Source organism: Larus michahellis, unplaced genomic scaffold, assembly GCF_964199755.1.
Source record: "Larus michahellis unplaced genomic scaffold, bLarMic1.1 SCAFFOLD_65, whole genome shotgun sequence".
In the NCBI taxonomy this organism is placed as follows: domain Eukaryota; kingdom Metazoa; phylum Chordata; class Aves; order Charadriiformes; family Laridae; genus Larus; species Larus michahellis.
Genome location: NW_027436004.1, coordinates 1,107,785 through 1,117,172, shown reverse-complemented (window position 1 = coordinate 1,117,172; position 9,388 = coordinate 1,107,785).

Here is a 9,388-nt window from a genome sequence, read left to right as displayed (position 1 = left end):
TTTCCCAAAGAGCTTTAGAACAAGGCATAGTTTTCCCTGCTGGCTCTTTTGGGCGGGGGACCCATCTCCAGCCATATGGCCATTTTTGTGCCTGGCGCGGCGCCAAGTGGGAAAGGGTGGTTTTGAGGCTGAAGGCAGCAGGAAAGCCTGCAGCCCCCAGGTCTGCGGGGCTACGCAAGCGGTTCCCAAAGAGCTTTAGAACAAGGCATAGTTTTCCCTGCTGGCTCCTTGGGCGGGGGACACATCTCCAGCCGTATGGCCATTTTTGTGCCTGCAACGGCTGCAAGTGGGAAAGGGTAGTTTTGAGGCTGAAAGAAGTAGGAAAGCCTGCAGCCCCCAGGTGTGTGGGTGCTACGCAAGCTGTTCCCAAAGAGCTTTAGAACAAGGCATAATTTTCCCTGCCAGCTCCTTGGGCGTGGGACACATCTCCAGCCGTATGGCCATTTTTGTTGCTGGCGCGGCGCCAAGTGGGAAAGGGTGGTGTCGAGGCTGAAGGTAGCAGGAAAGCCCGCTGCCCCCAGGTCTGTAGGGCTGTGAAAGTGGTTCCCACAGAGATTTAGAACAAGGCATATTTTTCCCTGCTGGCTCTTTGGGCGTGGGACCCATCTCCAGCCATATGGCCATTTTTGTGCCTGGCGAGGGGCCAATTGGGAAAGGGTGGTGTCGAGGGTGAAGGCAGCAGCAAAGGTCGCAGGCACCAGGTCTGTGGGGCTACGCAAGCTGTTCCCAAAGAGCTTTAGAACAAGGCATAGTTTTCCCTGCTTGCTCTTTGGGCGTGGGACCCATCTGCATCCATAGGGCATTTTTGTGGCTGGCGCGGCGCCAAGTGGGAAAGGGTGGTTTTCCGAGGCTGAAGGCAGCAGGAAAGCCTGCAGCCCCCAGGTCTGTGGGTCAACGCAAGAGGTTCCCAAAGACATTTTGAACAAGGCATAGTTTTCTCTGCTGGCTCTTTGGGCGTGGGACCCATCTCCAGCTGTATGGCCATTTTTGTTGCTGGCGCGGCGCCAAGTGGGAAAGGGTGGTGTCGAGGCTGAAGGCAGCAGGAAAGCCTGCAGCCCCCAGGTCTGTGGGGCTACGCAAGCGCTTCCCAAAGAGCTTTAGAACAAGGCATAATTTTCCCTGCCAGCTGCTTGGGCGTGGGACCCATCTCCAGCCATATGGCCATTTTTGTGCCTGCAACGGCTGCAAGTGGGAAAGGGTGGTTTTGAGGCTGAAAGGAGCAGGAAAGCCTGGAGCACCCAGGTCTGTGGGGCTCCGCAAGCGGTTCCCAAAGAGCTTTAGAACAAGGCATAGTTTTCCCTGCTGGCTCTTTGGGCGTGGGACCCATCTCCAGCCGTATGGCCATTTTTGTGCCTGGCGCGGCGCCAAGTGGGAAAGGGTGGGTTTCTGAGGCTGAAGGCAGCAGGAAAGCCTGCAGCCCCCAGGTCTGTGGGGCTACGCAAGAGGTTCCCAAAGAGCTTTAGAACAAGGCATAGTTTTCCCTGCTGGCTCCTTGGGCGTGGGACCCGTCTGCAGCCATAGGGCATTTTTGTGCCTGGCGCGGCGCCAAGTGGGAAAGGGTGGTTTTCTGAGGCTGAAGGCAGCAGGAAAGCCTGCAGCCCCCAGGTCTGTGGGGCTACGCAAGCGGTTCCCAAAGAGCTTTAGAACAAGGCATAGTTTTCCGTGCTGGCTCTTTGGGCGTGGGACCCATCTCCAGCCATATGGCCATTTTTGTGCCTGGCGCGGCACCAAGGTGAAAGGGTGGTTTTGAGGCTGAAGGCAGCAGGAAAGCTTGCAACCACCAGGTCTGTGGGGCTACGCAAGTGGTTCCCAAAGAGCTTTTGAACAAGGCATAGTTTTAACTGCTGGCTCTTTGGGCGTGGGACTCATGTCCAGCCATATGGCCATTTTGGTGCCTGGCACGGGGCCATGTGGGAAATTGTGGTGTCGAGGGTGAAGGCAGCAGCAAAGGTCGCAGGCACCAGGTCTGTGGGGCTACGTATGCGGTTCCCAAAGAGCTTTAGAACAAGGCATAGTTTTCCCTGCTTGCTCTTTGGGCCTGGGACCCATGTCCAGCCATAGGGCCATTTTTGTGCCTGCAACGGCTGCAAGTGGGAAAGGGTGGTGTCGAGGCTGAAGGCAGCATGAAAGCCTGCAGCCCCCAGGTCTGTGGGGCTACGCAAGCGGTTCCCAAAGAGCTTTAGAACAAGGCATAGTTTTCCCTGCTGGCTCTTTGGGCGTGGGACCCATCTCCAGCTGTATGGCCATTTTTGTGCTTGGCGCGACGCCAAGTGGGAAAGGGTGGTGTCGAGGCTGAAGACAGCCGGAAAGCCCGCAGCCCCCAGGTCTGTGGGGCTACGCAAGCTGTTCCCAAAGAGCTTTAGAACAAGGCATAATTTTCCCTGCTGGCTCTTTGGGCGGGGGATCCATCTCCAGCCATAGGGCCATTTTTGTGCCTAGCGCGGCGCCAAGTGGGAAAGGGTGGTTTTCTGAGGCTGAAGGCAGCAGGAAAGCCTGCAGCCCCCAGGTCTGTGGGGCTACGGAAGCGGTTCCCAAAGAGCTTTAGAACAAGGCATAGTTTTCCCTGCTGGCTCCTTGGGCGGGGGACCCATCTCCAGCCGTATGGCCATTTTTGTGCCTGGCGCGGCTCCATGTGGGAAAGGGTGGTGTCGAGGCTGAAGGCAGCAGGAAAGCCCGCAGCCCCCAGGTCTGTGGGGCTACGTAAGCGGTTCCCATAGAGCTTTAGAACAAGGCATAGTTTTCCCTGCCAGCTGCTTGGGCGTGGGACCCATCTCCAGCCATATGGCCATTTTTGTGCCTGGCGCGGCGCCAAGTGGGAAAGGGTGGTTTTGAGGCTGAAGGCAGCAGGAAAGCCCGCAGCCCGCAGGTCTGTGGGGCTACGCAAGCGGTTCCCAAAGAGCTTTAGAACAAGGCATAGTTTTCCCTGCTGGCTCCTTGGGCGGGGGACTCATCTCCAGCCGTATGGCCATTTTTGTGCCTGCAACGGCACCAAGAAGGAAAGGGTGGTTTTCTGAGGCTGAAGGCAGCAGGAAAGCCCGCAGCCCCCAGGTCTGTGGGGCTACGCAATAGGTTCCCAAAGAGCTTTAGAACAAGGCATAGTTTTCCCTGCTGGCTCTTTGGGCGTGGGACCCATGTCCAGCCATATGGCCATTTTTGTGCCTGGCGCGGGGCCAAGTGGGAAAGGGTGGTGTCGAGGGTGAAGGCAGCAGCAAAGGTCGCAGGCACCAGGTCTGTGGGGCTACGCAAGCTGTTCCCAAAGAGCTTTAGAACAAGGCATAGTTTTCCCTGCTTGCTCTTTGGGCGTGGGACCCATCTCCAGCCGTATGGCCATTTTTGTGCCTGGCGCGGGTCCATGTGGGAAAGGGTGGTGTCGAGGCTGAAGGCAGCAGGAAAGCCTGCAGCCCCTAGGTCTGTGGGGCTACGCAAGCGGTTCCCAAAGAGCTTTAGAACAAGGCATAGTTTTCCCTGCTGGCTCTTTGGGCGTGGGACCCATCTCCAGCCGTATGGCCATTTTTGTGCCTGGCGCGGCGCCAAGTGGGAAAGGGTGGTGTCGAGGCTGAAAGCAGCAGGAAAGCCCGCAGCCCCCAGGTCTGTGGGGCTACGGAAGCGGTTCCCAAAGAGCTTTAGAACAAGGCATAGTTTTTCTTGCTGGCTCCTTGGGCGGGGGACTCATCTCCAGCCGTATGGCCATTTTTGTGCCTGGCGCGGCTCCAAGAGGGAAAGGGTGGTGTCGAGGCTGAAGGCAGCAGGAAAGCCCGCAACCCCCAGGTCTGTGGGGCTACGCAAGTGGTTCCGAAAGAGCTTTAGAACAAGGCATAGTTTTCCCTGCTTGCTCTTTGGGCGTGGGACCCATCTGCATCCATAGGGCATTTTTGTGCCTGGCGCGGCGCCAAGTGGGAAAGGGTGGTTTTCCGAGGCTGAAGGCAGCAGGAAAGCCTGCAGCCCCCAGGTCTGTGGGTCAACGCAAGCGGTTCCCAAAGACATTTTGAACAAGGCATAGTTTTCTCTGCTGGCTCTTTGGGCGTGGGACCCATCTCCAGCTGTATGGCCATTTTTGTTGCTGGCGCGGCGCCAAGTGGGAAAGGGTGGTGTCGAGGCTGAAGGCAGCAGGAAAGCCTGCAGCCCCCAGGTCTGTGGGGCTACGCAAGCGCTTCCCAAAGAGCTTTAGAACAAGGCATAATTTTCCCTGCCAGCTGCTTGGGCGTGGGACCCATCTCCAGCCATATGGCCATTTTTGTGCCTGCAACGGCTGCAAGTGGGAAAGGGTGGTTTTGAGGCTGAAAGGAGCAGGAAAGCCTGGAGCACCCAGGTCTGTGGGGCTCCGCAAGCGGTTCCCAAAGAGCTTTAGAACAAGGCATAGTTTTCCCTGCTGGCTCTTTGGGCGTGGGACCCATCTCCAGCCGTATGGCCATTTTTGTGCCTGGCGCGGCGCCAAGTGGGAAAGGGTGGGTTTCTGAGGCTGAAGGCAGCATGAAAGCCTGCAGCCCCCAGGTCTGTGGGGCTACGCAAGAGGTTCCCAAAGAGCTTTAGAACAAGGCATAGTTTTCCCTGCTTGCTCTTTGGGCGTGGGACCCGTCTGCAGCCATAGGGCATTTTTGTGCCTGGCGCGGCGCCAAGTGGGAAAGGGTGGTTTTCTGAGGCTGAAGGCAGCAGGAAAGCCTGCAGCCCCCAGGTCTGTGGGTCAACGCAAGCGGTTCCCAAAGAGCTTTAGAACAAGGCATAGTTTTCCCAGCTGGCTCTTTGGGCGTGGGACCCATCTCCAGCCATATGGCCATTTTTGTGCCTGGCGCGGCACCAAGGTGAAAGGGTGGTTTTGAGGCTGAAGGCAGCAGGAAAGCTTGCAACCACCAGGTCTGTGGGGCTACGCAAGTGGTTCCCAAAGAGCTTTTGAACAAGGCATAGTTTTAACTGCTGGCTCTTTGGGCGTGGGACTCATGTCCAGCCATATGGCCATTTTGGTGCCTGGCACGGGGCCATGTGGGAAATTGTGGTGTCGAGGGTGAAGGCAGCAGCAAAGGTCGCAGGCACCAGGTCTGTGGGGCTACGTATGCGGTTCCCAAAGAGCTTTAGAACAAGGCATAGTTTTCCCTGCTTGCTGTTTGGGCCTGGGACCCATCTCCAGCCATATGGCCATTTTTGTGCCTGGCGCGGCGCCAAGTGGGAAAGGGTGGTGTCGAGGCTGAAGGCAGCATGAAAGCCTGCAGCCCCCAGGTCTGTGGGGCTACGCAAGCGGTTCCCAAAGAGCTTTAGAACAAGGCATAGTTTTCCCTGCTGGCTCTTTGGGCGTGGGACCCATCTCCAGCTGTATGGCCATTTTTGTGCTTGGCGAGACGCCAAGTGGGAAAGGGTGGTGTCGAGGCTGAAGACAGCCGGAAAGCCCGCAGCCCCCAGGTCTGTGGGGCTACGCAAGCTGTTCCCAAAGAGCTTTAGAACAAGGCATAATTTTCCCTGCTGGCTCTTTGGGCGGGGGATCCATCTCCAGCCATAGGGCCATTTTTGTGCCTAGCGCGGCGCCAAGTGGGAAAGGGTGGTTTTCTGAGGCTGAAGGCAGCAGGAAAGCCTGCAGCCCCCAGGTCTGTGGGGCTATGGAAGCGGTTCCCAAAGAGCTTTAGAACAAGGCATAGTTTTCCCTGCTGGCTCCTTGGGCGGGGGACCCATCTCCAGCCGTATGGCCATTTTTGTGCCTGGCGCGGCTCCATGTGGGAAAGGGTGGTGTCGAGGCTGAAGGCAGCAGGAAAGCCCGCAGCCCCCAGGTCTGTGGGGCTACGGAAGCGGTTCCCAAAGAGCTTTAGAACAAGGCATAGTTTTCCCTGCCAGCTGCTTGGGCGTGGGACCCATCTCCAGCCATATGGCCATTTTTGTGCCTGGCGCGGCGCCAAGTGGGAAAGGGTGGTTTTGATGCTGAAGGCAGCAGGAAAGCCCGCAGCCCGCAGGTCTGTGGGGCTACGCAAGCGGTTCCCAAAGAGCTTTAGAACAAGGCATAGTTTTCCCTGCTGGCTCCTTGGGCGGGGGACTCATCTCCAGCCGTATGGCCATTTTTGTGCCTGCAACGGCACCAAGAAGGAAAGGGTGGTTTTCTGAGGCTGAAGGCAGCAGGAAAGCCCGCAGCCCCCAGGTCTGTGGGGCTACGCAAGAGGTTCCCAAAGAGCTTTAGAACAAGGCATAGTTTTCCCTGCTGGCTCTTTGGGCGTGGGACCCATGTCCAGCCATATGGCCATTTTTGTGCCTGGCGCGGGGCCAAGTGGGAAAGGGTGGTGTCGAGGGTGAAGGCAGCAGCAAAGGTCGCAGCCCCCAGGTCTGTGGGGCTACGCAAGCTGTTCCCAAAGAGCTTTAGAACAAGGCATAGTTTTCCCTGCTTGCTCTTTGGGCGTGGGACCCATCTCCAGCCGTATGGCCATTTTTGTGCCTGGCGCGGGTCCATGTGGGAAAGGGTGGTGTCGAGGCTGAAGGCAGCAGGAAAGCCTGCAGCCCCTAGGTCTGTGGGGCTACGCAAGCGGTTCCCAAAGAGCTTTAGAACAAGGCATAGTTTTCCCTGCTGGCTCTTTGGGCGTGGGACCCATCTCCAGCCGTATGGCCATTTTTGTGCCTGGCGCGGCGCCAAGTGGGAAAGGGTGGTGTCGAGGCTGAAAGCAGCAGGAAAGCCCGCAGCCCCCAGGTCTGTGGGGCTACGGAAGCGGTTCCCAAAGAGCTTTAGAACAAGGCATAGTTTTTCTTGCTGGCTCCTTGGGCGGGGGACTCATCTCCAGCCGTATGGCCATTTTTGTGCCTGGCGCGGCTCCAAGAGGGAAAGGGTGGTGTCGAGGCTGAAGGCAGCAGGAAAGCCCGCAGCCCCCAGGTCTGTGGGGCTACGCAAGTGGTTCCGAAAGATCTTTTGAAGAAGGCATAATTTTCCCTGCTGGCTCTTTGGGCGTGGGACTCATGTCCAGCCATATGGCCATTTTTGTGCCTGGCGCGGGGCCAAGTGGGAAAGGGTGGTGTCAAGGGTGAAGGCAGCAGCAAATGTCGCAGGCACCAGGTCTGTGGGGCTACGTATGCGGTTCCCAAAGAGCTTTAGAACAAGGCATAGTTTTCCCTGCTTGCTCTTTGGGCCTGGGACCCATCTCCAGCCGTATGGCCATTTTTGTGCCTGGCGCGGCGCCAAGTGGGGAAGGGTGGTTTTGAGGCTGAAGGCAGCATGAAAGCCTGCAGCCCCCAGGTCTGTGGGGCTACGCAAGCGGTTCCCAAAGAGCTTTAGAACAAGGCATAGTTTTCCCTGCTGGCTCCTTGGGCGGGGGACCCATCTCGAGCAATATGGCCATTTTTGTGCCTGCAACGGCTGCAAGTGGGAAAGGGTGGTTTTGAGGCTGAAGGCAGCAGGAAAGCCTGCAGCCCCCAGGTCTGTGGGGCTACGCAAGAGGTTCCCAAAGAGCTTTAGAACAAGGCATAGTTTTCCCTGCTGGCTCTTTGGGCGTGGGACCCATCTCCAGCCATATGGCCATTTTTGTGCCTGGCGCGGCGCCAAGTGGGAAAGGGCGGTTTTGAGGCTGAAGGCAGCAGGAAAGCCCGCAGCCCGCAGGTCTGTGGGGCTACGCAAGCGCTTCCCAAAGAGCTTTAGAACAAGGCATAGTTTTCCCTGCTGGCTCCTTGGGCGGGGGACTCATCTCCAGCCGTATGGCCATTTTTGTGCCTGCAACGGCTCCAAGAGGGAAACGGTGGTGTCGAGGCTGAAGGCAGCAGGAAAGCCCGCAGCCCCCAGGTCTGTGGGGCTACGCAAGTGGTTCCCAAAGAGCTTTTGAAGAAGGCATAGTTTTCCCTGCTGGCTCCTTGGGTGTGGGACACATGTCCATCCATATGGCCATTTGTGTGCCTGGCGCGGGGCCATGTGGGAAAGGGTGGTGTCGAGGGTGAAGGCAGCAGCAAAGGTCGCAGGCACCAGGTCTGTGGGGCTACGTATGCGGTTCCCAAAGAGCTTTAGAACAAGGCATAGTTTTCCCTGCTTGCTGTTTGGGCCTGGGACCCATCTCCAGCCATATGGCCATTTTTGTGCCTGGCGCGGCGCCAAGTGGGAAAGGGTGGTGTCGAGGCTGAAGGCAGCATGAAAGCCTGCAGCCCCCAGGTCTGTGGGGCTACGCAAGCGGTTCCCAAAGAGCTTTAGAACAAGGCATAGTTTTCCCTGCTGGCTCTTTGGGCGTGGGACCCATCTCCAGCTGTATGTCCATTTTTGTGCTTGGCGCGACGCCAAGTGGGAAAGGGTGGTGTCGAGGCTGAAGACAGCCGGAAAGCCCGCAGCCCCCAGGTCTGTGGGGCTACGCAAGCTGTTCCCAAAGAGCTTTAGAACAAGGCATAATTTTCCCTGCTGGCTCTTTGGGCGGGGGATCCATCTCCAGCCATAGGGCCATTTTTGTACCTAGCGCGGCGCCAAGTGGGAAAGGGTGGTTTTCTGAGGCTGAAGGCAGCAGGAAAGCCTGCAGCCCCCAGGTCTGTGGGGCTACGGAAGCGGTTCCCAAAGAGCTTTAGAACAAGGCATAGTTTTCCCTGCTGGCTCCTTGGGCGGGGGACCCATCTCCAGCCATATGGCCATTTTTGTGCCTGGCGCGGCGCCAAGTGGGAAAGGGTGGTTTTGAGGCTGAAGGCAGCAGGAAAGCCCGCAGCCCGCAGGTCTGTGGGGCTACGCAAGCGGTTCCCAAAGAGCTTTAGAACAAGGCATAGTTTTCCCTGCTGGCTCCTTGGGCGGGGGACTCATCTCCAGCCGTATGGCCATTTTTGTGCCTGCAACGGCACCAAGAAGGAAAGGGTGGTTTTCTGAGGCTGAAGGCAGCAGGAAAGCCCGCAGCCCCCAGGTCTGTGGGGCTACGCAAGAGGTTCCCAAAGAGCTTTAGAACAAGGCATAGTTTTCCCTGCTGGCTCTTTGGGCGTGGGACCCATGTCCAGCCATATGGCCATTTTTGTGCCTGGCGCGGGGCCAAGTGGGAAAGGGTGGTGTCGAGGGTGAAGGCAGCAGCAAAGGTCGCAGGCACCAGGTCTGTGGGGCTACGCAAGCTGTTCCCAAAGAGCTTTAGAACAAGGCATAGTTTTCCCTGCTTGCTCTTTGGGCGTGGGACCCATCTCCAGCCGTATGGCCATTTTTGTGCCTGGCGCGGGTCCATGTGGGAAAGGGTGGTGTCGAGGCTGAAGGCAGCAGGAAAGCCTGCAGCCCCTAGGTCTGTGGGGCTACGCAAGCGGTTCCCAAAGAGCTTTAGAACAAGGCATAGTTTTCCCTGCTGGCTCTTTGGGCGTGGGACCCATCTCCAGCCGTATGGCCATTTTTGTGCCTGGCGCGGCGCCAAGTGGGAAAGGGTGGTGTCGAGGCTGAAAGCAGCAGGAAAGCCCGCAGCCCCCAGGTCTGTGGGGCTACGGAAGCGGTTCCCAA